The 25456-nt window shown below is 37.0% G+C and overlaps 1 long non-coding RNA gene across 1 annotated transcript in view; it reads left to right on the top strand.

Annotated features, from left to right (window-relative positions):
* The first annotated feature begins 386 nt into the window (after nt 1-386).
* The window catches only part of LOC136831574 (uncharacterized), a 45553-nt gene continuing 20483 nt past the window's right edge, over nt 387-25456 (top strand). Inside the window, exon 1 of the long non-coding RNA XR_010850932.1 lies at nt 387-532. This is a non-coding gene — a long non-coding RNA (uncharacterized lncRNA). The remainder of the gene's footprint in view (nt 533-25456) is intronic.

The raw sequence follows: 25456 nt of genomic DNA, 5'->3' as shown, positions 1-25456 counted from the left end.
GCATTATGTTATGATGATAAACTGAAGAAAATCAGCTTTAAAATGTATCAAAGGCTTTGATTTAGGCCTGGAAACAAAAACACAATATAGTTTATAGGCTGATAAGGAACATACTGTTTCCATTTAAATATTATTCAGAATTTAGTAAAACATGAGCAAATATGAAGATCTGTAGGGTAGAGTACTGTAAATATTACGACAATAAGTTAAGATCGTGGGTGGTGATGAAAATAAAATGGCTCGAGATACTGTCTTTTTTATATCTTTGATGAAAATATCAACAAATTAACTGTAAAACTGTAAAAAAAGAAAATAAAAGCATTTAATCTTAGTATTCTATGGCTACAGAGCCATATTTAAAACTTTGCACCTTGCCTGAGAGATTCGGGAGGAGCCGTTGCAAAGGCAACGCCTCCTGAACACTGCAAAGTGTTCATAACAAAGTTTCTTAATCAGTGAAATCGTTATATAATTATTGTGCTTAATTATCGAAACGTTACGAAGTTCCGCTGCCGTAAGCTTCCGTTGTAAGGTAAATAAAACCGTATTTATTGAAAATATAGGAAAATATATATATATAGGGACTTAATGGTACGTAATGCTTCGTGCAATGTCAATAAACAGCTGTTGCTGTTCTGCAACAGCCTGGTATGTAGCCAAGTATTGAAAACAGTTTCTTGTTTACAGGTTTTAAAAGCGAACACCTGTGCGACAGGTGTGATATATATGGTCGTAAAATTGCAAAAGAGCGTGTCAGTTTTTTCAGCTGGTTACTGCCTGCTTAAAAGCGGTACAAAGACATAGGCTTTGCGTTTTATGGTGCAACCTAACCTAACGTATCTTAGGGCGCCATGCCCAGTCCAGCCCAGGGGGGAGGCTTCCTGACCATCCCCACCCCCACATTGAGGTGACATTTATCTTAGGGCGCCGTTCCTTCCCATAGGCAGGGGAGGGGGGTTGGAATTGGGGGTCTTCTAGGGGAAACCCCTGCCCCTAACGTGACATCGTACACAGGTGAACCACGTGTGTAGGGGTTAGCAGAGTTGAACCCTGAGCATGTGTACTAACCTTAGTTAATAAGAAATGTTTTGTTTACCCGGATGCTGGTTGCAAACTGGTGCTAGTACATCCTTGTTAGCCAAGCAAGTCATAAAAATGCCCTTGTTTGCCCATTCGTAAGGCTGTAGGGAAATGAGGACTCTTAAGGCACCACATTCCCAAAAATAACTTTTTAACAGTTTTTAAAAGATGATTCTCCTGGAAATTAACATTCTTTTCAACAAGTTAGGTTGAAAAATTAATCTTTAACCCCATTAACCCGACGTAGCTCAAACTTAACCTAAACCTAACCTGCATTGCCTGATCTGACCTAACCTAAATTTCCTGGCCTTGTTATTCAATAAGTCAACACAGACATAATTCTTGAAACTTTGTAGGTTCATTTTCATTCAAATTGTTATAATTTCTTCAGAATGTTGAGCAAAATTATCATACTGTGAATATAACAAGTAACATTTTGGCACCTAGCAGCCAAGTAAGCAAGAACTTGTTTTCACAATTGGAAACCAACTGCCAAGCAGTTAATCACTCCGTTATTTTTGGTGCAGAGATAAGGCGAAGGAAGAAAGCAAACGCGAGGAAGTTGTAGGTTGACGTAGACATTGAAAGCACCTGTGTGATTGTTAGGTGAAGGTCAGTTGATACGTAAGAGGAATCTGCGTCATGTATATGAGGTGTATGTGTAGGTGTTTGGAGTTGCAGTTAGCCATTTTTTTATTTCTTTGTAGAGTAGCACAAAAGTCTGACATATTTTTCTCTCTGTAAAACATACTTTAGAATAGAATCTGATCAAGTTTAATCAATAAAAATCATTCCTAAACTTAAGATTACTTGCACTGAATCTAAATTAGGCCTCCTTGTATTGGGGATTCAGCTGAAACATGAATTGTTATTCTGTTATTGGTAGGACTGTTCTGGGAAATGGGTTCTTCAAAAAATGTCGCATAGGACTTAGATTTGAACCAAAAACAATACAACTATTTGGAATGTACAGTATCTGTACCCTTCTTGGGTAAATTATAACCCCTTAATACAATTTTTGAAAGATATTAAACAAGCAATTCTCTCTCTCTATCAGGAAAGACCAACAGGGGATAAAGTTTTCTTTATGTTTATTCAGTAACATGAAAAATTATATAAAAATTTTATCAAAGTCAAGTAATAAATGGTTCTATTTCTGTTCATATTTGCTTACTTTTAAATTTATTATTATTATTATTATTATTATTATTATTATTATTATTATTATTATTATTATTATTATTATGTTAAACTCAGGATTAAGGTTTTAGTCTTGCCTGATTAGCCTGTAATTCAGGTACTGAACAATAACATATTAGATTTGAACGGATTTTCAAACATATTTTGTTTTCGTAGGAGCGAGTGAGGAAAAAATTAATCATTTTTACTAATCTGAACACGAATCACGCGTTAATATTCGTACTTTAGAGAAATATGTAATAGGTATGAGATATTCACATAAATATTCTTCGCTGAAAAGTTCCATTACAACTGTACGTGGATAATGAAATATACATTTTAAGTATTTTTATTTCATTCTGAATATTGTGATTATAATACATCATATATTTTCTCGCTAAATAGCATTTTGATTCTCTCTCTCTCTCTCTCTCTCTCTCTCTCTCTCTCTCTCTCTCTCTCTCTCTCTCTCTCTCTCTCTATTACGAAATATATAAATGTAGGCTATGTTCTCACTAAAAATATATAAATTTTGATCTCTCTCTCTATAGCTCTCTCTCTCTCTCTCTCTCTCTCTCTCTCTCTCTCTCTCTCTCTCTCTCTCTCTCTCTATTACGAAATATATAAATATATGTTCTCACTAAATATAGCGTTTTGATCTCTCTCTCTCTCTCTCTCTCTCTCTCTCTCTCTCTCTCTCTCTCTCTCTCTCTCTCATGCAACCGTGATATATTCTTAAATTATGCCCTTGCGCGTGTGTGACACCAGTTAACACGTGTCTACTAAGTTGGCACGTGTTTCTAGATACATGACATTTTGCCAAAATCCTTTATTATTTTTTTCACTTTTTTTTTTACACCTTTCCTCTGAGAAACTTTTACTTGCCGTTACGTGACATAATTATTTCGTGCAGGCACAAGAACACACACATTTACAGTTGTGTGACTTGTTGATTAGTTTAGTCCTTGGGAAAGAGAACTTTTGTCAAAACTCTCTCTCTCTCTCTCTCTCTCTCTCTCTCTCTCAAGAAAAAAAGTATAATGCTTCATTATTTTATTTCCGAAGTCTCACCTCAAAACATTCTCTCTCTCTCTCTCTCTCTCTCTCTCTCTCTCTCTCTCTCTCTCTCTCTCTCTCTCTCTCTCTCTCTCTCTCTCTCTCTCAAAGAAGTACATTGCTTCATCATTTCATTTCCGAAGAATCACCTCTTAGCACCTTTAAAAGAGAGAGAGAGAGAGAGGAGAACTTGTCTTTCCACATAGACCTAAAATTTTTGAGAGAAAGGAACTCTTTCACAAAGAGATTGAAGAAGTCTTGTCTAGAGAGAGAGATATAGATAGATAGATAGATAGATAGATAGATAGATAGATAGATAGATAGATAGAGTCTCTCTCTCTCTCTCTCTCTCTCTCTCTCTCTCTCTCTCTCTCTGGGGAAACAAGGGTAAGAGTGGTGGGCGATGATGATAATATGTCTGCCCCATTACAGACAGACACCTTTCAAAGGATGAAGACTGACTTGTCCTTGTGAGGGAGGAAATGCTATTTGAAGACACTTGACTACTTAGCATAGGCAAGGAGAGATGGAACAAGAGACAGACAGACAGACTTACAGACACAGAGACGACGGATAATGATGCTTAAGGGAACGAAGGACTTAGTTCCTTGCTCGTAGAACGCAGCTTCTGAAATGGAGGCCAAGAAATTGATTCTTAGTCAAAGGTTATTGAGTTAGAATAACGTGCAATAAAAAGTCATATCAACACTGTTCGGAACTACAGATAAGTCAGTGACTTGTTTACAACCTGTCAGCAACCTGTTGCATACATATCACATACATGTTGAAAACAAGTCAACAACAGTGGAAAACAAACCTTAGGCAAATGCTGGATAAGCGTATGAAGCACTGGTCGGAACTACAGATTAGTCGAATTACGTATATTCAGCCTGTCAGCAACCTGTTGCATACATATCACATACATGTTGAAAACAAGTCAACAACAGTGGAAAACAAAATGCTGGATGGCAAATGCTGGGTAATTGATTATGAAACACTGGTCAGAACTACAATACATGTTGAAAACAAGTCAGTCGGCAAATGACTTGTATATAACCTAAGTCATGACTTGTAACCTGTTGCATACATATCACATACATGTTGAAAACAAGTCAACAACAGTGGAAATGTAATCTCATTTTAAAGTAAAGACTTGGGCCACAGATGGTTGCCTTGCAAAACTTCCCTTTCAGCCTTCAGATTGAACTGTGATTCCCTGTCACATTAAATATATGTTTAGTATCCTTAAAATTACCCTTAATTTATACCGAATACCCAACCAAAATTCTAGTGAGTCTGCTTTAACAAGTAGAGATTTGAAATCCCCTGTCACATTTGATGTTCAGAACCCTAAGAAATGCCCTTAATTTATACCCAATACTACCCAAAATTCTTGTGACTGTGCTTTAACAAACAGAGATTTGAAATCCCCCGTCACATTTGATGTTCAGAACCCTAAGAAATGCCCTTAATTTATACCCAGTACTCACCCAAAATTCTTGTGACTCTGCTTTAACAAATAGATATTTGAAATCCCGACCAAAGAGAGGGATTAATCCTCTTTGGGTATCGAGAACTACCAAAAGTAGCAGGGACCGTGACTGGTAATCAGATCAGGTGAGCAAATCGCAAATTCGTCAGACCCGCTTTGTGATATTGTAATGAGGTTTGGCGTGGAAAATTCTGCCACACGATATTTCCCTATTTATTTGTATATCTATCTTCTTCTTCTTCTTCCTCTTCTTCTTCTTCTCTTCTTCTTCTTCTTCTTCTTCTTTTTCTTCTTCTTCTTCTTCTTCTTCGTCGTCGTCGTCGTCGTCGTCCCCTTCGGGAGCCGTTAGTGCCGTCAGTGTACTTCACGTGGTGCACCTTAGGCATTACTTTTAAGGGTCTTTGCAACGCCCCTTCGGTCCCCAGCTGCAACCTCTTTCATTCCTTTTACTGTACCTCCGTTCGTATTCTCTTTCTTCCATCTAACTTTTTCTGCCTGTTACACTTCTCAAACCTTCTTACTGTCAACTTCCTTTTCAGCCCTGAATGACCTCATAGGTCCCGACGCGTAGCCATTGGCCTAAATTCTATAAGCCAGCCATTCATTCTCTTCCTGAGCTTTTGAAATGATAATATATCACCTGATAAGTAGGGTATGGTAGGAATAAACATCTTTAGGTCGATTTAAGTTAAAGTTTTGCATTGCTAATGAATGTTCTTTCCTAAAGAAATGCAGCAGCATTACCGTTATCACTCATGCTGGCGCATAAATAATAAGTTGTTTTTGAGACTAAATATTCGCACATATTTTATAAAAATGCTTTCGTTTAATGGACGATTTTTTATAATAAGGCTGTGAATGTTCTTTTTCTGCGTACAGTAGACGACTTGTTTTGAACATGTTTGCAACATGGTTGCTGACAGGTTGAATACAAGTCATCGACTTATTGATAGTTCCAATCAGTGTGTCATACGATTATCCAGCATTTGCCAAAGATTTGTTTTCCACTGTTGTTGACTTGTTTTCAACTTGTTTATGCCATTTGTATGCAACAGGTTGCTGACAGGTTGAATACAAGTCGTCAACTTATTGTTAGTTCCAACCAGTGCTTCATACGATTATCCAGCATTTGCCAAAGGTTTGTTTTCCACTGTTGTTGACTTGTTTTCAACATGTATGCCATTTGTATGCAACAGGTTGCTGACAGGTTGAATATACGTCATCAACTTATTGTTAGTTCCAACCAGTGCTTCATCCAATTATCCACCATTTCCTGAGGGCCCATTTTCCTTTGTTGTTGACTTGTTTTCAACCTGTTTATAGTATGTATGCAACAGGTTGCTGACAGGTTGTATACAAATCATCGATTTACAGTTAGTTCCAACCAGTGTTTCACACAATTATCCAGCATTTGCCTAAGGTTCGTTTTCCAGGTAGGTTCGTCAACTTGTCTTCAGCCTGTTTGTGATATGTATGCAACAGGTTGCTGACAGGTTGTACACAAGTCATTGATTTATTGTTAGTTCCAACCAGTGTTTCACACAATTATCCAGCATTTGCTGAAGCCTCATTTTCAGGTAGGGTCGTCAACTTGTCTTCAACCTGTTTGTGATATGTATGCAACAGGTTGCTGACAGTTTGTATACAAATCACCGAATTATTTGTAGGCCCAACCAGCGCTTCATAAAAATGCCAGGATTAAAAATCTTATAAATCATCATGCAAGATCTTTCTGCTACTGCTTGTGTGTGTTTTAAAGCCACTGAACCACACGTTCATACAGTTCCTCTCTCTCTCTCTCTCTCTCTCTCTCTCTCTCTCTCGTTATCATCACACTTAAGCTCCCCCATCTTTTTCACAGCGCCGTATCATCTTTCTCTCCCTCCATTACTGCCCGTCTGCGGCAATTATCACTCTTTCCTCTCTCTCGAAATTTATTATTCATGTGTCTGCTGGTTCTTTGCAGCGTCATAATTTCGAATTTTTGAAATGTTGAAGGTAACCTTGAGATCTAAGGTTACGTACTTATTACAGTTATTACAATCAAGCTTATTACTTGTTCCTTAGGGCCCTAGCTGCAACCCCTTTCGTTCCTTTTGCTGTACCTCCTTTCATATTCTCTTCCATCTTACTTTCCTCAGCCCTCTCCTAACAATTGTTTCATAGTGCAACTGCTTTGAGGTTTTCCTCCTGTTACGCCTTTCAAACTTTTACTGTCAGTTGCCGTTTCAGCGCTGATTGACTTCGTTGGTCCCAGCGCTTGGCCCATGGCCTAAATTCTGTATTCAGTTTATTACTAGTTAAAGCTAATTATTTTTTTACTTCAGTAAACTCTAGAATTCATTCCAAGAATTTTTACCGGGCAGTTTTAATGCTCTCTGTAGGCCTTATTTTTTGGGGGTCTGTTGCAATAAAAAAAAAGGCAAAATGATTGATTTCTTAAACAGTTCCATTGACACTCAGCTCGAAACAGGAAAGTCAGTTATTTTTCCATCGTAATATTTGAGAAATTTGCGACCCCCTAAATTTTGTCTTACAAAAACAAGTTAAAATATGAATATCTGAAAAGTCGGTTAAGTCACAAAAATACGCCAGAATGATATAGAATGAAATCCGGGTATTTAATCACGCTAAATTTATCATTTGTAACTTTATATAAAGCTTCGATAGTCCTTAGTCATTGGTTTTAGTTTTCTGTAAAAGAAAACTGTTGTGCCGGCTTTGTCTACTGTCCGTCCGCACTGTTTTCTGTCCGCACTTTTTCTGTCCGCCCTCAGATCTTAAAAACTACTGAGGCTAGAGGGCTGTAAATTGGTACGTTGATCATCCACTTTCCAATCATCAAACATACCAAATTGCAACCCTCTAGCCCCAGTAGTTTTTATTTTATTTAAGGTTAAAGTTAGCCATAATCGTTCGTCTGGCAACGGTATACGCCAGGCCACCACCGGACCGTGGTTAAAATTTCATGGGTCGCGGCCCATACAGCATTATACCGAGACCACCGAAAGATAGATCTATATTCGGTGGCCTTGATTATACGCTGTACAGAAAACTCGATTGCGCCGAAGAAACTTTGGCGCCATTTTTTACTTGTTTAATGTTGACTGGAAATCATAAAGTATCAGGTACACTTCCTGACTTTTCTGATAGTCATATTTTAACTGGTTCTTACTGACAAATTCGGAAGGGAGTGGGGGGCCGGCAAGCGTCTCCCCCTCCCAACCACTACCCCAGTCCCCCACCGTGGCAGCTACTCCCCACCCTCCCCATAAGTAACTGACAGCACCCTACCCCTTCCAAAATCAATGAAAATCAAGTCAATCCTTGAACTGGCCCATCTTAAAGGCACTGTGGCGGCAGGAGGCAGGAGGCTGCCTCCTGCCAGAATATGAGAGGCCACTGCTACTGCCTCCTGAAGGTGTGGGAGGAGGAATACAGTCTTCGGATGCCCCCCCTCAGGTGCTATTTATTTAGATTAAATGAAATGCTTAATATTTTTCGCGTCAAAAGAGGCAGGTCTTTGACCCCAGGAGGTTTTTGGCGAGGAAAATATTAAGTGTTTCATTTATTTTTATAAAAGAGAAAAACTCGGAATATAAATAGATATATATAAATAGCATCTGAAGGAGACGCATCCGAAGACTGTGTTCCTCCCTTCCCCCCGCCCCCCCTCTTCAGGAGGTGGTGGTAGTAGTAGTAGTAATGATCCCTTATTCTGGCAAGCAGCCGGGGCGCCCTTTTTGGTAATGGCAGGCAGCTCCTGTCTCCTGACTCCTGCCTTCTGTCTCCTGCTAACTTCCTCCTGCCTCCTGCATTCTGTCTCCTGCCGCTTGTCTCCTGCCTCCTGTCTCCTGTCTCCGGTGTTCTGTTTCCTGCCTCCTGCCTGCTGTCTCTTGCTTCCTGTCTCCTGCCTTCTGTCTCCTGCCTCCTGTCTCCTGCCTCCTGTCTCCTGTCTCCGGTCTTCTGTTTCCCGCTTCCTGCCTGCTGTCTCTTGCTTCCTGTCTCCTTCCTCCTGCCTCCTGTCTCCTGTCTTCTGTTTCCCACCTCCTGTCTCCTTCCTTCTGCCTCCTATCTCCTGTCGTCGGTCTTCTGTTCCCGCCTCCTGCCTGCTGTCTCTTGCTTCCTGTCTCCTGCCTGCTGTCTCTTGCCTCCTGTCTCCTTCCTCCTGCCTCCTGTTTCCCGCCTCCTGCCTGCTGTCTCTTGCTTCCTGTCTCCTGCCTGCTGTCTCTTGCTTCCTGTCTCCTTCCTCCTGCCTCCTGTCTCCTGTCTCCTTCCTCCTGCCTCCTGTCTCCTTCCTCCTGCCTCCTGTCTCCTTCCTCCTGACTCCTGCCTGCTGTCTTCACGTCTCCTGTCTCATGCCTCTTGTCTCCTGCCTCCGGCCCCCTATCTCCTGTCAGAGAGAGAGAGAAAAGAGAGAGAGATCTTTGTTGCTATCCGTTCAAAGACTTTAAATTCACATGCATATACGGTGCGGAATAACAAAGCATAAGAGAGAGAGAGAGAGAGAGAGAGAGAGAGAGAGAGAGAGAGAGCGGAAATGTGAATGACTCACAGCTTTCTATTTAAGCTTGCAGGGCAATACTGTCCACGCCCTTATATAGATATCTGCCAGGAACTTGGGAGAGAGAGAGAGAGAGAGAGAGAGAGAGAGAGAGAGAGAGAGAGAGAGAGAGAGAGAGAGAGAGAGAGAGAGAGAGAGAGACAAGCGGAGCTGAATTGCATTTATTATTGTTGGTGATATTGATTTGCATTCAAGAAACCTTTGAAAAATTAGAAAGCATTTGTCATCCAAGATGGCATTCAGGTTGTCAGGTAATATTGTCTACAGAATGATGGACAAATTTTGCTTACGAAAATTGTCATATATTATTATTATTATTATTATTATTATTATTATTATTATTATTATTATTATTATTATTATTATTATTATTAAATACAGAATGGTATAGACAAATTATGCTTACGAAAATTATACCAGATATTATTATTATTATTATTATTATTTTTATTATTATTATTATTAGCTCAACATAACATCTCTTAAACATTTCTTGGTATTATTATTATCATAAAAAATCTGCAAAAACTCGCAATTGACCAAACTAAAATTTGCAATGAAATTGCAAAACAACCTTCCAAAGGACAAATAAAAAAACGCGAACAGTAATCTTTATTTAAACAAACAAATAAAAATACCTGCTTAGCAAAATCGAATATCTTGGGAGCCCAAATTCGAATTTAAGGACCCATAAAAGTAAAATCAGAATCAAGTGTATATCTGCTAACACCCCTTGGAGTTAGAAGTTTATGTGGCATATAAAGGTGTCATTATATACCTTTTATAGGTACGAGAGAGAGAGAGAGAGAGAGAGAGAGAGAGAGAGAGAGAGAGAGAGAGAGAGAGAGAGAGAGAGAGAGACCCTCACATTCCCTCTGCCATAGTTCCAGGTAGGTGGCTAGTTCACTTTAGGCCAGATGTAGTGTCCGTGGTTGCCAAACTGGATTTTGGTGGGTTCCAGGGTCCTGGGTGGTGGGTCCTTCCCCCTTCTCTGAGGGGGGAAGGGGGAAGAAGAGGAGGAGGAGGAGGAGGCGGAGTGAGTTAGTTCACTTTCCATATTTGGTGCTTAGCGCTTGGGCAATGCTAGAAGCTGCTGGCAGAAGGCGAATTTTTCTTTAATACATATTTTTATATATTAATTTATTCATTATTCTTTTCTTATTTTTTTTTGTTTAACGTTTATTTTTCCTCCTTTCGTCTTCGTAATTTTATTCATATTCAATTATTTTATTATCTTGTTTTGACTTTTTCTGAATATATTCACCCATTTATATTTATTCCAGAAGGAACGATTGCTGTAATGAAAAACTATGTAATTCTTCCGCTTTCACGGTTGGATTGTGGACGGTCATTTAGGCATATGGCCAACTACAAGCCTTGTAGGGCGACTACAGGTTACTACACCCTACAAGGTAGTATAGGGGTAGAGAGCACAGACAGACAGACTGACAGACAGAGAAAAGTGGCGTCAGTGGCATCAGTCTCAGGCAGAAACTTATAGACCTACAAAGTGACAGATAATCTGTATGTTCAAAGGAGAGAGAGAAAGAGATATGGAACGTCTCTCTCTCTCTCTCTCTCTCTCTCTCTCTCTCTCTCTCTCTCTCTCTCTCTCTCTGCAACCCACAACAGTCAAACAGTAACTAGATACACAATTGGCTGCTTGGGTCAACAGAGGCATAACTACAGTTTTATTTTTTTAAAGTGCCTAAATCGATCTTTCTCGCCCTGGGATCGACCCCTGTTCTCCTCAGCTGTGAGCTGGGAGCTCACACGAGTTGCAGTACGATGAGAGAGAGAGAGAGAGAGAGAGAGAGAGAGAGAGAGAGAGAGAGAGAGAGAGAGGGAGAGGAGGAGGAGTCATCTTTAGACCCATACCCGCAGAGCTTATCAGTAGATTTAAGTAGTGTTCGCAATGTTCCTCCCCATTTTCAAACCCCCCCTTCACTGGTAGCCACCGGTTTCACACGCCCATTTATAGCCGCCAAAGCAGCAGTAGTTCGTTCAAGATATTACGAGAGACTCAATGACGTTTTAATATTCAGCTGGACGTCATTCAGCTCCTTAGCCGCAGTCTAGCTACCTATAAGATATGCAGACGTGCACCGGAAGAGCTTCAGGGGAAGGGGCGCGAGTGATATGACGGGCGGGCTGGGTTGGGAGTTTGTTGTTGCCTTCGAACGCCGACACCCTGTCTGTGAGGCACGAGAATATTAATTGGACGTTGAGACGACTTCTCGGAGAATATTTACGAGAGGTGGAAGGTATTTCCAATTAAAAAGTCGTTGCTTATGGCAATATCTCGTGCGTTTTGTTATGCGTCTAGGCCTAAGTGGACCTTGCTTTGAGACCGCGCTTCTTGGAGAATTTTTACGAGAAATTATCGTTATTTCGTTGTGTAAAGATGTTTCTGATGGCGACATCTGGTGCGTTTTTATCGTGTTTTGCCCCTTATACCCTAAAATGGCCGTAGATATCGTGACTGTGAAAAGATATCAGCAGATATTCGAAGCGAAACGAAATCCACGGAGATCCCGCCGCCAGCGTTACAACACGACACCGGGAGAGGCTTCCTGACATGCCGATGAGATAAAACAGGTTTCGCCCGATCTTTTATCTGAAACCGGAACCATATCGCAGAGAAGTCAGATCACCTGCTTCTTCTCCTTTTTCTTCTTCTTCTTCTCTTCTTCTTCTAGGAAGAAGAGGGTGGAAAGAAAGATGGTCATCCAAGTAGGGAAAAAGAGAAGCCGAGAGCCATTTTTGGTATTCGCAGGTACGGTTTAATCTTCGTCGCTGATATGCGCATCTCGCGTTTCCTTCTGCAACGCCATACGCTCTTCGGCCGCCTTATCGTGGCGGATTACGTTCTCTGCGGGATGGCCTCAAGTGGTCGGGCCATAATATTATCTCCCGGCTCGTAATCAGAGCCTGGAATTCTCGCGATTTTTCAGGTTTTTGTTTCTGAGAGAGAAATCCAGATTAAACGAGCTGAAAGATTCGGGATTCAGGTTTTCGTTCTGGAACGAAGGAATTCTGGTGTGTTTTGGGGGATTTTGGGATTTGTATCATTCTTAATGATTTTTTTTTTAGTTTTTTAATTTTTTTTTAGATTTTTTATTATTGTTTTTTTGTGACATGAAATCTAGATATGCCAGTTTTAACTAGCTAATACTTTGTTATCTAATAATGATGAAAAAACATGCTCAGTATATATATATATATATATATATATATATATGACTATTTATCACATCACCGTGATTCATATACAATCAGAAAGCTACAAACGTCCTTTAATATCAATTCACTCTACCTCGGTAATAGATTTTCATATATATTACCGAAGGGATTTTTAGGTGATAATAAGTCCACCGTCCCGTGGGATCGAACCAGCGACGGACGGGGATCAGGACTTACAGTGACACACTAACCAGTCGGCTCTCTTGTGGCCGACTGGTTATATACTAAGCCCATGTTTTTTATCGTTATTAGATATATATAAAATATTGTTGAACAGTTAAAACTGTCATATCCTACACTTTATATATATATATATATATATATATATATATATATATATATATATATATATATATAAATTGTATAATATATATATAATGTATATATATATTTATATATATAAATATAAGATATTGGAAATATATATATATATATATATATATATATAGTATACTAAAGACATAACAAATTCTATTCCTTTATTGTTTCTACGTTTCGTGATTCATAATCACATCATCAGTTCTATGGAAAATTAAATAAATTAATAAAAGTACTGAACAGCTAAAATGAATTACGTTAAAAGTCACTAAAAATCTATAAAGGCTGTTAAAAATTACATACACAAGAAACACACTTAAATACATACACACAAAAAAATCAGCTACTGGACAATGTTATCTAAAACATTAAAAAAATATCTTTAAATCCTCAGAATAAAAAAAAAAAGAATAAAAAATTGTCTAATTTTAAGAAAATTCTCTTTTTCTCTTTCCAATAACAGAGAAACAAACAAAGACAGTAATTGCTTATTAAAAAAAAAAAAAGCAAGAAGACATCACCTTACAATGCAAACGATAGAACCACACAACAGTAAAGTCTTGAGAAAAAAAAAAAAAAAAAAAAAAAAGATCAGAATACAAATAGTAATGACTGATGACAATGGAATTGAGGTAGTTTGCGTGTTTAATGAGGAACCCGTAGTTTAATGTTTAAAGACTCAAGTATCAATGCAGTTTCTGTTGGTTCTGTGCCTTTTCAATAATTACTGAGTCTTTAAACATTAAACTAATTCCCTCATTAAACAAATGCAAACTACCTCAATTCCATTGTTTTTGCCATGTCATTACTATTTGTAATTCTGATCTTTTTGTTTTGTTTTTTTTCTGTATGATTTTTCTTTACTGTTAAGGGGGTTCTATCGTTTGCATTGTCAGTGAGCCTCTTCTGCGATTTTTTTTATAAGTATTGTCTTTGTTTGTTTCTCTGTTATTCCTTCGAAAAAGAGAATTTTCTTAAAATTAGACCTTTTTATTCTTTTTTTTTTATTTTGATCTTTTGTTCATTTTGCTATTTTTCTTACTTTCTGTAACCATATGTCCCGTCTCCTGACAGTTGTTTAAGTTTGTGTGTACTGTATTTAAGTGTGGTTTTGTGTATGTAATTTTAACACCTGTCAAACCTTTTTCTGACTTTTAACGTAATTCAGTTTTAGCGTTCAATGGCCTTAATTTATTTAATTTTCCATAGAATTCTGATGATGTGTTATGAATCACGAAACGTAAAACAATGTATTCCATTCTGTTCTATCCAGAAGGTTTTCATCGAAACTGCCTAGATTTGTTATATATATATATATATATACACTATATTACACACACATATATTATTATATATTATTATTATATATATATATATATATTATTATTCAGAATATATATATAAATACATACATACAGTATACTAAGCATGTTTCTTATCATTATTAGATAATAAAATATTGCTGAACAGTTAACAATGTCATCTCAAACTTTATATATAAATATTATATATATATATATATATATATATATTATATATATATATATATATATATATATATATATATATATATATATACATAAATTGTAAAAGTCAGCCTTTTATAAGCCTTTTTATACACCAAATGAAGATATTAGAAAATGAAAAGCAAAGTTAATAGCAGTCTCTAAAGACATAACAAACTATAAAACTACTGAAAGCGTCAGTTCAAATTCCCACACACCCGCTCCGAAATGAAAACAACTCCTGCAAATACATAATTCAGTGAATTTTATCTAAAACGTAAAATCTTTAAATCTTAATTAATAGTTATAATTGCTTCTCGATCCCCAACCCTCCTTTCTTGCATTTTAAACAGGCCTCTGAAGACATTGTCAGATTGCCATTCACCAGTCGTCGCTTGAGAAACTTGCCTCGAATATCTCTTTCTGATGACAGTGTTCCCCTACGTAATGTCCCCTGGTGTCCTTTGGAGGCGCCTTATCAATGTCTTTTCTCTTTTAAGTCGTTTTCAAGAATTACTTAATGTAATTCCCCTTAGGGAAATGCTATCAATGCTTCGTATGTCATTGTTAAGGTAATTCATGATTCCAGATTCGTTCTAGCCTGACTTGTTCATCGAGAAGGGGGTTAGTGTCGTCCGTGCACCTCCCGCGATGCACCGTAGGCATTGCTCAAGGCTCTCTGCGGCGTTCCTTCGGCCCTCAGCTGCGACCTCTTTCATTCATTTTACTTTATCTCCGTTCATATTCTCTTTCTTCCGTCTTACTTTCCTCAGTCCTCTCCTGACAGTTGTTTCGTGGTGCAACTGCTTTGAGGTTTTCCTCCTGTTACACCTGTCAAACCTCCTTTTCTCTCAGTTTCCACAGGCTGAATGGCCTCGTAGGTCCTGGCGCTTGGTGTCTGGAAGATTTTTGTATTCCATTCTGTTCCATCCAGAAGCTGAAACTGCCCCGTTGAATTTTATTATTACATAACACCCTTAACCATTACTATTATTGATGGGCTATTATTATTATTGCCCCGATTCACAATTTCGTAAAAATAACCTTTAATAAAAATCGATTTATAAGAAAAGATTACCATCAAAATAAATTTTAACGTTAACACTGATGAGGAACACCGTTCAAGTGTTCGAAAGTATTTTTTTTAGTAATATATTTACTATAAAATAATTGTGGATTATTATTATTATTATTATTATTATTATTATTATTATTATTATTATTATTATTATTATTATTATTATTATTATTATTATTCAGAAGATGAACCCTATTCGTATTGAGCAAGCCTCCCAAAGGGGCCATTGACTTGAAATTCGAGCGACCAAAGAATATTATGGTGTTCGTTAGGAAGAAGGAAGAGGTGATAAAGGAAAATACATAAAGAAAAAAGAAAAAATAAATTAAAAAAAGAAAAAATAAATTAACAAATAGATAAAAATTAAAAGTGCATTAAAATGCAAGGAGAATGACTTAAACAGGCGTCATTCTCCTGCATTTCTCGAGCTCGAACGCTCTGATAATAATCACTAATTTGTCCATTCATGTCATGTCGAATTTGGTAACTTGCAGGCTTAATGTCCAATAAACACTCGTTTTTTATCTTGACATAAATATTTGAAGTTGTCTTCAATGTCGTCTTCGGGACGTTGGTGAAATAGATCGGTTTTAGATTTCTGTAAAGGAAAATTATTGTGCACTTTTTTCTGTCCGCCCTCAGATCTTAAAAACTACCGAGGCTAGAGGGCTGCAAATTGGTGTGTTGATCATCCACCCTCCGGTCATCAAACATACCAAATTGCAGCCCTCTAGCCTCAGTAGTTTTTATTTAATTTAAGGTTAAAGTTATCCATGATCTTGCGTCTGGCCACGACTGAGAGTTTCATGGCCCGCGGCTCATACAGCATTATACCGAGACCACCGAAAGATAGATCCATTTTCGGTGGCCTTGATTATATAAGCTGTACAGAAACTCGATTGCGCCGAAGAAACTTCTTCGGCGCATTTATCACTTGTTTTTCTCGATTTCACATTCCTCGTCCGACATTCGCCATGAAACCGAAACTGGCAGATCCATTTTAAGTAGAATGTTTGACCACCATGAATACAAACACGGCGATTAAACACGACAGGCGCTTCCCGTGTTTATGAGACACGGGGTGTGAATTTGCGAAACACGATTAGATCATCCGTAGTCGTTCTAGCAGACTGGTAGTTTCTCCAGATAGTAGTAATAGATAGTGAGACCTAAATGTTTTAAAAGAGAATGTCGGCCCCTCGTTCCTTTTACTATACCTCCTTCCATATTCTTTCTTCCGTCTTACTTTCCTCAACCCTCTCCTAACAGTTGATTCATAGTGCAACTGCTTTGAGGTTTTCCTTCTGTTACGCCTTTCAAACCTTTTACTGTCAATTTCCTTTTCAGTTCATTTTCCTCATTTTAGATGTTTTCTTTGGTAAAATCAACTCTTTTAGATGTATTCAGTAATCTCACTCTGTGGAATAAACTATTTATTTTAGTCTCAATATAATCAAAAGTATAATTATTTACTTTAGAGAGAGAGAGAGAGAGAGAGAGAGAGAGGGAGAGAGAGAGAGAGGTTATTCAATCGATCTTTTCCTTTTGGGAAATCTGGTAGAATTGTTAAAAGTTTCCCCCAGAGCGTCTGGTTACCCAAGGTAATTGCTGACTAGTAATTACTCATGGTAATCGGTATGGTAATTCCATTGAGACGGGAATGTTCATGGTATTCTTATCGTCTTCGGTCATTGGTAAAAAGATTCAGTGATTATTATTATTATTATTATTATTATTATTATTATTATTATTATTATTATTATTATTATTATTATTATTATTATTATTATTATTATTATTATTATTGACAACATTCTTGTGAGATTACAACTTATAGCACCGTCAGTTCCTTTTCTGTTTTGTTTAATATAAATAATATATATATATATATATATATATATATATATATATATATATTATATATACATATATATATATATTTATATATAAATATATGTACAAATATATATACATTATATAATATATATATATATATATAAATATAAATATATATATGTATATATATACATATTTATTTATATTATACTTACACACATACACACACACTTCCCAAATTGTACTACAGGACCCATACAAGCGTCATAATGCTGGGTAACAATTATCATCCAAATTTCCATACGTCAGACCTTCCAGCGGGTAATACTCAAACCCCAACTTTCCAGGAATGAGGTTTTGTGGTACGCAACGAGCCTCCAGCATTTTTAAGGGGGAGGGGGAAGGGGGGAGGGAGGGGGTTTGGCCTTGATGAATGCATAACCCAACTACTCTAAGTGAAAGCTGCGTAGAAGAAGTGTACAGGGTTCCTTTAGTGAAGCTTCACTTTTGTGTTTTAGGTGTGATAATAATAATAATAATAATAATAATAATAATAATAATAATAATAATAATAATAATAATAATAATAATAATAATAATATAATAATAATAATAAGGCGAATTGTAGTTTGAGACGTATTGGACATAATAATAATAATAATAATAATAATAATAATAATAATAATAATAATAATAATAATATCGAGTTAAGATATGGTATGTTGAGCTGATAGTATAATAATAATAATAATAATAATAATAATAATAATAATAATAATAATAATAATAACTGCAGTTTAAGAAGTGTTATATTGAACTAATAATAATAATAATAATTTTAGTGGGTATTGAGTAATAATAATAATAAATAATAATAATAATAATAATAATAATAATAATAATAATAGTAATAATAATAATAATAAAGCGAATTGTAGTTTGAGGCGTATTGGACATATAAAAATAATAATAATAATAATAATAATAATAATAATAATAATAATAATAATAATAATAACTGCAGTTTAAGAAGTGTTATATTGGACTAATAATAATAATAATAATAATAATAATAATAATAATAATAATAATAATAATAATAATAATAATAAATATGTTTCCGGAATGAAGGTACCTTAGTCTGAGCTACTTTTGTACGGTACATAACGTCCGTAGCATGGTACCTGCCATCCCGACGCTCTTTTATACTACCAACGGGTCTGATAGGGTCGTATATCGTGGCATGGCAACCTACAGCTAAAAAATCGGCCGCACTGTTTACCTGTAGTTCGCCACGGCACGATAGGAGTAGCAAATAAAACTAAAGTGACGTTTTAAATTGTTGTGTAGGTGTCGTGTTTTTTCTGCGCCAGTTTTTTTCTGAAACTTTTTTTTTTAACCGGTGTGTGTGTGATTGTGTATGTATGTGAATGTGTATATGTATACACGTGTATATATATACCTTCTCATCCTACATCGCTCGAAACCTTAAAAAAAAAAAAAACATTTAAAAAAAAAAAATACCTCCTCGACTCGACACCAGAGGGCTCGTAGAAATATTTTTTCCATCCTATCTTTTAGAAAAATGTAAAGAATTTTTCTTCTAAATTAAAACGAAAACTCCAGGCTTTTTTTTCTCTCTCTCTCTCTCTCACACCTGAATGGACCGACGACATATTTTTTTTTTTTTTTTTTTACCCCGAATTGAGATTGGGGTCCAGCTGGGTTATGTTTTTCATTTAGTTTTTTTTTTTTTTTTAATAAATAAAAATAACTTTTGTCTTCGTCTGTTGCTTTTTTTGGGGGGAGGAGTTGTTTGAAGCCGATGACGTCACGAGCTACCCATAGGTGAGGCGTGGTGGCTTAATGTATTTTTTAAAAAGTTATTTTTATTTATTTGTTTATTAATTTTTTCAAATTTATTGTGCAGTGATATATCAGTGATGTTTGATAAGTATATTTAATTTCATATGCGTCGCCAGGTTACTTTAACGAATCAGTCAATCTAGTGACCTAATTAATACGGTGACTAATATCTTTAAAAAATAAGTTATTTTTATTTAATTTACTTATTAGTTTTTTTATTTATTTTGCAGTGATATACAATGACATCTGATCAAACATTTAATTTAATATGCGTCGCCAAGTTACCTAAACGAATCAGTTAATCGAGAGTGACCTAACATATGCGGGAACTAATATCTTTTCAAAATAGGAGGAACTGACTTTTATTTATTTATTAATATATTACTTTTTATACTTAGTTTGCGGTGATATATCAATGATATCTGGTCACTATGCGTCGCTAAATTACGTAAACAGATCAATCAATCAACTGTATAGAATGAACTCTGTGGTTTCGTTCATTCGAAAACCGAGTATGATACGCGTGCAAGTTCCGTTTCGAATGGCCATGATGTACAGGGTGGAGCAGAAGTCTCCTTGCAAAAACATTAGTATGTCATTCACAGTTCCGATTAATTGATGGAGTGACCATTGTCCAGATACACGGTGGAATTCACAAGATGTGGTCGAATTCCGACGCTACTCTTCATCTTGAGTTTATTTGTATGGAGACTTTTTGCCTCACCCCGTATATCAGATACTCAATTGTAATTCCTATTTATTTTTCTGTTAATTGATCTCTGTTTCCGTTCTGTGAAAGAAAACTATTGTGCCGGCTTTGTCTGTCCGTCCGCACTTTTTCTGTCAGCACTTTTTTCTGTCCGCCCTCAGATCTTAAATACTACCGAGGCTAGAGGGCTGCAAATTGGTACGTTGATCGCCAGCCCTCCAGTCATCAAACATACCAAATTGCAGCCCTCTAGCCTCAGTAGTTTTGATTTTATTTAAGGTTAAAGTTAGCTATAATCGTACTTCTGGCAGCGCTATAGGTACCAACATAGGCCACCACTGGACCGTGGCTGGGTTTCATGGGCCGTGGCTGAGGCCACCACCGGACAGGAAGATCGATTGCGCCGAAGAAACCTCAGCGCATTTTTTACTTGTTTTTTACTTGAGATTCAATATCCATGTATCAATCAGGTTCTTTAAAAACCTGATAAATTTCTAGATTATTCAAAACCTGATAAAATAAATGCCGGATTATGTAGAAAGATTTAGAATATAGTTACAATAGGTAATTATTAGAGATAGGTTCATTTTCGATTTTTGATGGCGTCAGATAGAAAACAGTGGTACCTGATTTTAAAAACCTCACGCAAGACTCTGTCTCTCTCTCTCTCTCTCTCTCTCTCTCTCTCTCTCTCTCTCTCTCTCTCTCTCTCTCTCTCTCTCTCAACCAGGTTTGTAGAATGGTATAGACACATTTCCTTAAGAGTCAGGTATGGATCTGTTAACCCAAGCTTCCTAAATCTCTCTCTCTCTCTCTCTCTCTCTCTCTCTCTCTCTCTCTCTCTCTCTCTCTCTCTCTCTTCCTGGAATCAGATTTCCTTAAAAGTCAGGTATGGACCTATTAACCCAAGCTTTGAATTAGGAGAGTGGTCTGGTTAAATTATTTCAGTAATAATAATAATAATAATAATAAATAAATAAATAAATAAAAATAAATAAATACAATATATAATAATAATAATAATAATAATAATAATAATAATAATAATAATAATAATAATAATAATAATAATAATAATAATAATAATAACAGCCATTCTTTATTCAGTGTGTCACTCCCATCCCAGCTGACAAGATCTACATAGTACCTATCTCACGGGGTGCACTGTAGGCATTACTAAAACTTCTTTGCAGCGTCCCTTCGGCCCCCAGCTACAACCCCTTTCATTCCTTTTACTGTACCTCCGTTCATATTACCTTTCTTCCACCTCGCTACCCACCCTCTCCTAAAAAGTATTTCACAGTGCGACTTCTTTGAGGTTTTCCTCCCGTTACACCTGTCAAACCTACCTACTCTCAGTTTCCCTTCCAGTACTGAATGGCTTCATAGGTCCCATAATACTTATCTCGTCCAGCTTAAAATTCTCCGTCGCCGACAGAGAAACGGCGTGAAATATTAATGCTCCTAAACAGCGTTAATATTCTTGATCACTAAATAGGGTACACCCGAAATGCCAATTCCCTCTTTGAAATTTGGCCCACGTCTGTGAAACGGTGGCAGGAAGCGCTGCGGCGGTCAGTTCCAACCGGAATGGACGGGATTGTCGAGAATGTGATTTTATCATTCCATTCCTGACTCTACCTGGCCGACGGCGGTATAGTGTCCACGGTGTTAAATAATAAGGTATAAGGTTCCCCGGGTTTTAGCCGTGCATGCGTAACGATACTAAGACCAACTTGAGATCTACATTTCTGCACCCCCATTACTTAATCCTCCGTAAGGGGGGCAGTGCCGTCAGTGCAACTCGTGCGGTGCACTGTGGGCATTGCTTGAGGTTCTCTGCATCGTGCTACTGTTTAGAGGTTTGCCACTTGTTACGCCTTTCAGACTTTTGTTGTCAGTCTCCGTTTCAGCGTTGAATGGCCTCTTTGGTCTCAGTGCTTGGTCTTTGGCCGAAATTCTATATTCAATTCATTGCTTAATCTTATTTATTTTTATTATATGTCTTACAATTGGAACCTTTTAATTATTACCAAGAGACGGTTTTTGAAAATTTTCCAAAATATGGGATTTGAACATTACTTTTTTTGAAATTATTATATCCAAGAGAATCGTTTTTTTGAAAATTTTCCAAAATATATCCCGTAGGAAATCATTACCAAGAGACGGTTTTGAAAATTTTCCAAAATATATCCCGTAGGATTTGAATCATTAAATTTTCCAAAATATATCCCGAGACGATTTTTACCAAGAGACGAAAAAATTTTCCAAAATATATCCCGTAGGATTTGAATCATTACCAAGAGAAATTTTCCAAAATATATCCCGTAGTTTGAATTATTACCAAGAGACGGTTTTTGAAAATTTTCCAAAATATATCCCGTAGGATTTGAATCATTACCAAGAGACGGTTTTTGAAAATTTTCCAAAATATATCTCGTAGGATTTGAATCATTACCAAGAGGCGGTTTTTGAAAATTTTCCAAAATATATCCCGTAGGATTTGAATCATTACCAAGAGACGGTTTTGGAAAAAAATTTATCCAAAATAATCGTATCCCAAAATATATCCCATAGATTTGAATCATTACTAAGAGACGGTTTTTGAAATTTTCCAAAATATATCCTGTAGGATTTGAATCCTAAGAGACGGTTTTTGAACATTTTCCAAAATATATCCCGTAGGATTTGAATCGTTACCAAGAGACGGTTTTTGAAAATTTTCCAAAATATATCCCGTAGGATTTGAATCATTACCAAGAGGCGGTTTTTGGAAATTTTCCAAAATATATCCCATAGGATTTGAATCATTACCAAGAGACGGTTTTTGAAAATTTTCCAAAAATTTGTCCTATAGAATTTGAATTATTACCAAGAGACGGTTTTTGAAAATTTTCCAAAAATTTGTCCTATAGAATTTGACCATTTTTGATTTTCCAAAAATTTGTCCTATAGAATTTGAATTATTAGAGATTTGTTTTTGAAAATTTTCCAAAAATATGTCCTGTAGAATTTGAATTATTACTAAGAGATAACTTTTGAACATTTTCTAAAAATAGGTCATATAGATTACTAATACTGGTAAAATTAAATCAAAATCACAAATTTCAAAGAAATGGCGGAGAATTTTGTCTTTGATGTCAGCATTATTTACAGAATTAGACAGAACTCAATCATTTTTTCTCTGAATGCGGAAAAACCTTGTCAGATCAGAAGCATGAACGGTTTCAGATTCAGCTCACGGTTCCAGTTACCACCTGCTAAAGGGAGAGAGAGAGAGAGAGAGAGAGAGAGAGAGAGAGAGAGAGAGAGAGAGAGAGAGAGAGAGACACTCTCTTCAGTATCTAGACCATGACTAATCGCGTGCTTGTCGATGCGAGGAGCGTAAACGTATCCTACAGACCTTGAATTTTTATGTCAGTAACTTGAGTCCTTCGATTGGCTAAAGGATCTTGCTTCCTTTCCTTAATTCTCTCCTTCCTTCCTTCGATGTTGTCTGAGGATTCCTTCTTCCTTCTCCTCGTGTCCTGCTTCGTTTGGGCATGGGCAAGAAAGGGGCATCATGTTGCGTTTCCCGCCGGCGTTTGCTTGAAAAGAAGTTTTTGGTATGACAGTAGTTTACTTGGTGTAACCTTAGGCTGCCCCAAGCCTTCATTCTTAAAGAAAATTGGTTAAAATTGGGTCAGGCTAAAAAATAGTGCTACTATTTATGTATTTATTTATTTATCTTTTTTTTTCAATAACTGATCTCCTCTTTCTGTATTTCCTATTACCTTCAGTTACTTCTTTCGAATGAACACCATATTATTCTTTGGAAGCTTGAATTTCAAGTCAGTGGCCCCCTCTGGTGTGCTTGTTCCATATGAATAGGTTTCATCTTCTGAATAATAATAATAATAATAATAATAATAATAATAATAATAATAATAATAATAATAATAATAATAATAATAATAATACCCTACCATTATCGCCACAGCTAACCACTACTTGATAAACTTGTTCTTTCTCGAACTGTTTAAAAATATCAGCTGTTCAAATCATCCAATTTTCGTGGGTTTCTTTTGATTATGAAAACACGGGGAATCTTTTGAAGCGTGATTACTTACCACCTTTAATATGCACAGTATTTCTGTAGAATTTTCAGTAGAAATCCCTTTTAATTTTTTATAATTAATACTTCATTCAGTTCTGCACCGTAGCTTATACCAATTTAATCATCAGTGTTGGTATGTGGCGAAATTTTATGAATAATAAAAATTTATTTACTTACTAGCTGACCAACCCAGCGCTGCCCAGGAAAACTCTGAATGAATGACTACCGGTAAACTCTCTCTCCTGTCAAGATTAAACCTCACCTACAGAATAAAATACAGCAAATTTGTGCTCCGGGGAATGCCTAGCAATTCTCTTCGATCAGAACTGTACTGTGGAGGCACCAGTCTGTCATATTCAACCAAAAACCTCATGATTTTTGGAAATTTATCTTAGTCCAGGTGGCTTTTTTTCAGCCACGTAGGCCTATCCCCTCACGCGCTTGCGCGAAGGCTGCGATTCTCGACTGAACCGGACGCGTTTGCTTACGTTTCCTAGGACACCTCGGGTTTATTATCATCTTTGTCTTCCTGTCCAGGTTTTGAGAAACCTAGGCCCATGTTCTACTTTCAGGAGCCTAGGCTCATGTTCAGTTTTCAGAAGCTTATAATAGGCCTATGTTCTGATTTTAGAAGCCTATAATAGGACCATCTTCAGCTTTCAGAAACCTAGGCCTATGTTCAGTTTTCAGAAGCTTATAATAGGCCTATGTTCTGATTTCAGAAGCCTATAATAGGACCATCTTCAGCTTTCAGAAACCTAGGCCTATGTTCAGTTTTCAGAAGCCTATAATAGGCCTATGTTCAGATTTCAGAAGCCCTTCAGCTTTCAGAAACCTAGGCCCATGTTCTTCAGCTTTTCAGCTTTCAGAAGACTATAATAGGCCTATGTTCAGCTTTCAGAAGCCCATAATAGGCCCATCCTTAGCTTTCAGAAGCCTATATTAGGCCTATGCCCAGCTTTCAGAAGTCTGGGCCCAACCGGCGGAGTTTTCCAGGGCACTTGCGGTTCCAGCTTGGGTATAAGAAGTTCAGGATTCGCCTTCCACCGGTCGGTCGGTCGGCAGCCAACCCAGGAGGAACGTATGAGGAACGTATCGCGCATTACAAAAGTACGAGAACGGTTTTGAACGGAACTGGAGCCGGTATCATACGCTCGCTGGATAAACAAACCAAAGAAGGAGAGGAACTTTCTCTCTCTCTCTCTCTCTCTCTCTGGGATAGTGAAAGAGTTTGAGATGGTAAAATGGAAATCTCTCTCTCTCTCTCTCTCTCTCTCTCTCTCTCTCTCTCTCTCTCTCTCTCTCTCAGGCGTGACTGGGATAGTGAAAGAGTTTGAGATGGTAAAATGGAAATCCCCTTGCCCCTCTCTCTCTCTCTCTCTCTCTCTCTCTCTCTCTCTCTCTCTCTCTCTCTCTCTCTCTCTCTCTCTCTCA

The sequence above is a fragment of the Macrobrachium rosenbergii genome, chromosome 48 (genome assembly GCF_040412425.1).
Source record: "Macrobrachium rosenbergii isolate ZJJX-2024 chromosome 48, ASM4041242v1, whole genome shotgun sequence".
Lineage (NCBI taxonomy): Eukaryota > Metazoa > Arthropoda > Malacostraca > Decapoda > Palaemonidae > Macrobrachium > Macrobrachium rosenbergii.
This window is presented reverse-complemented; position numbering and strand designations above follow the sequence as displayed.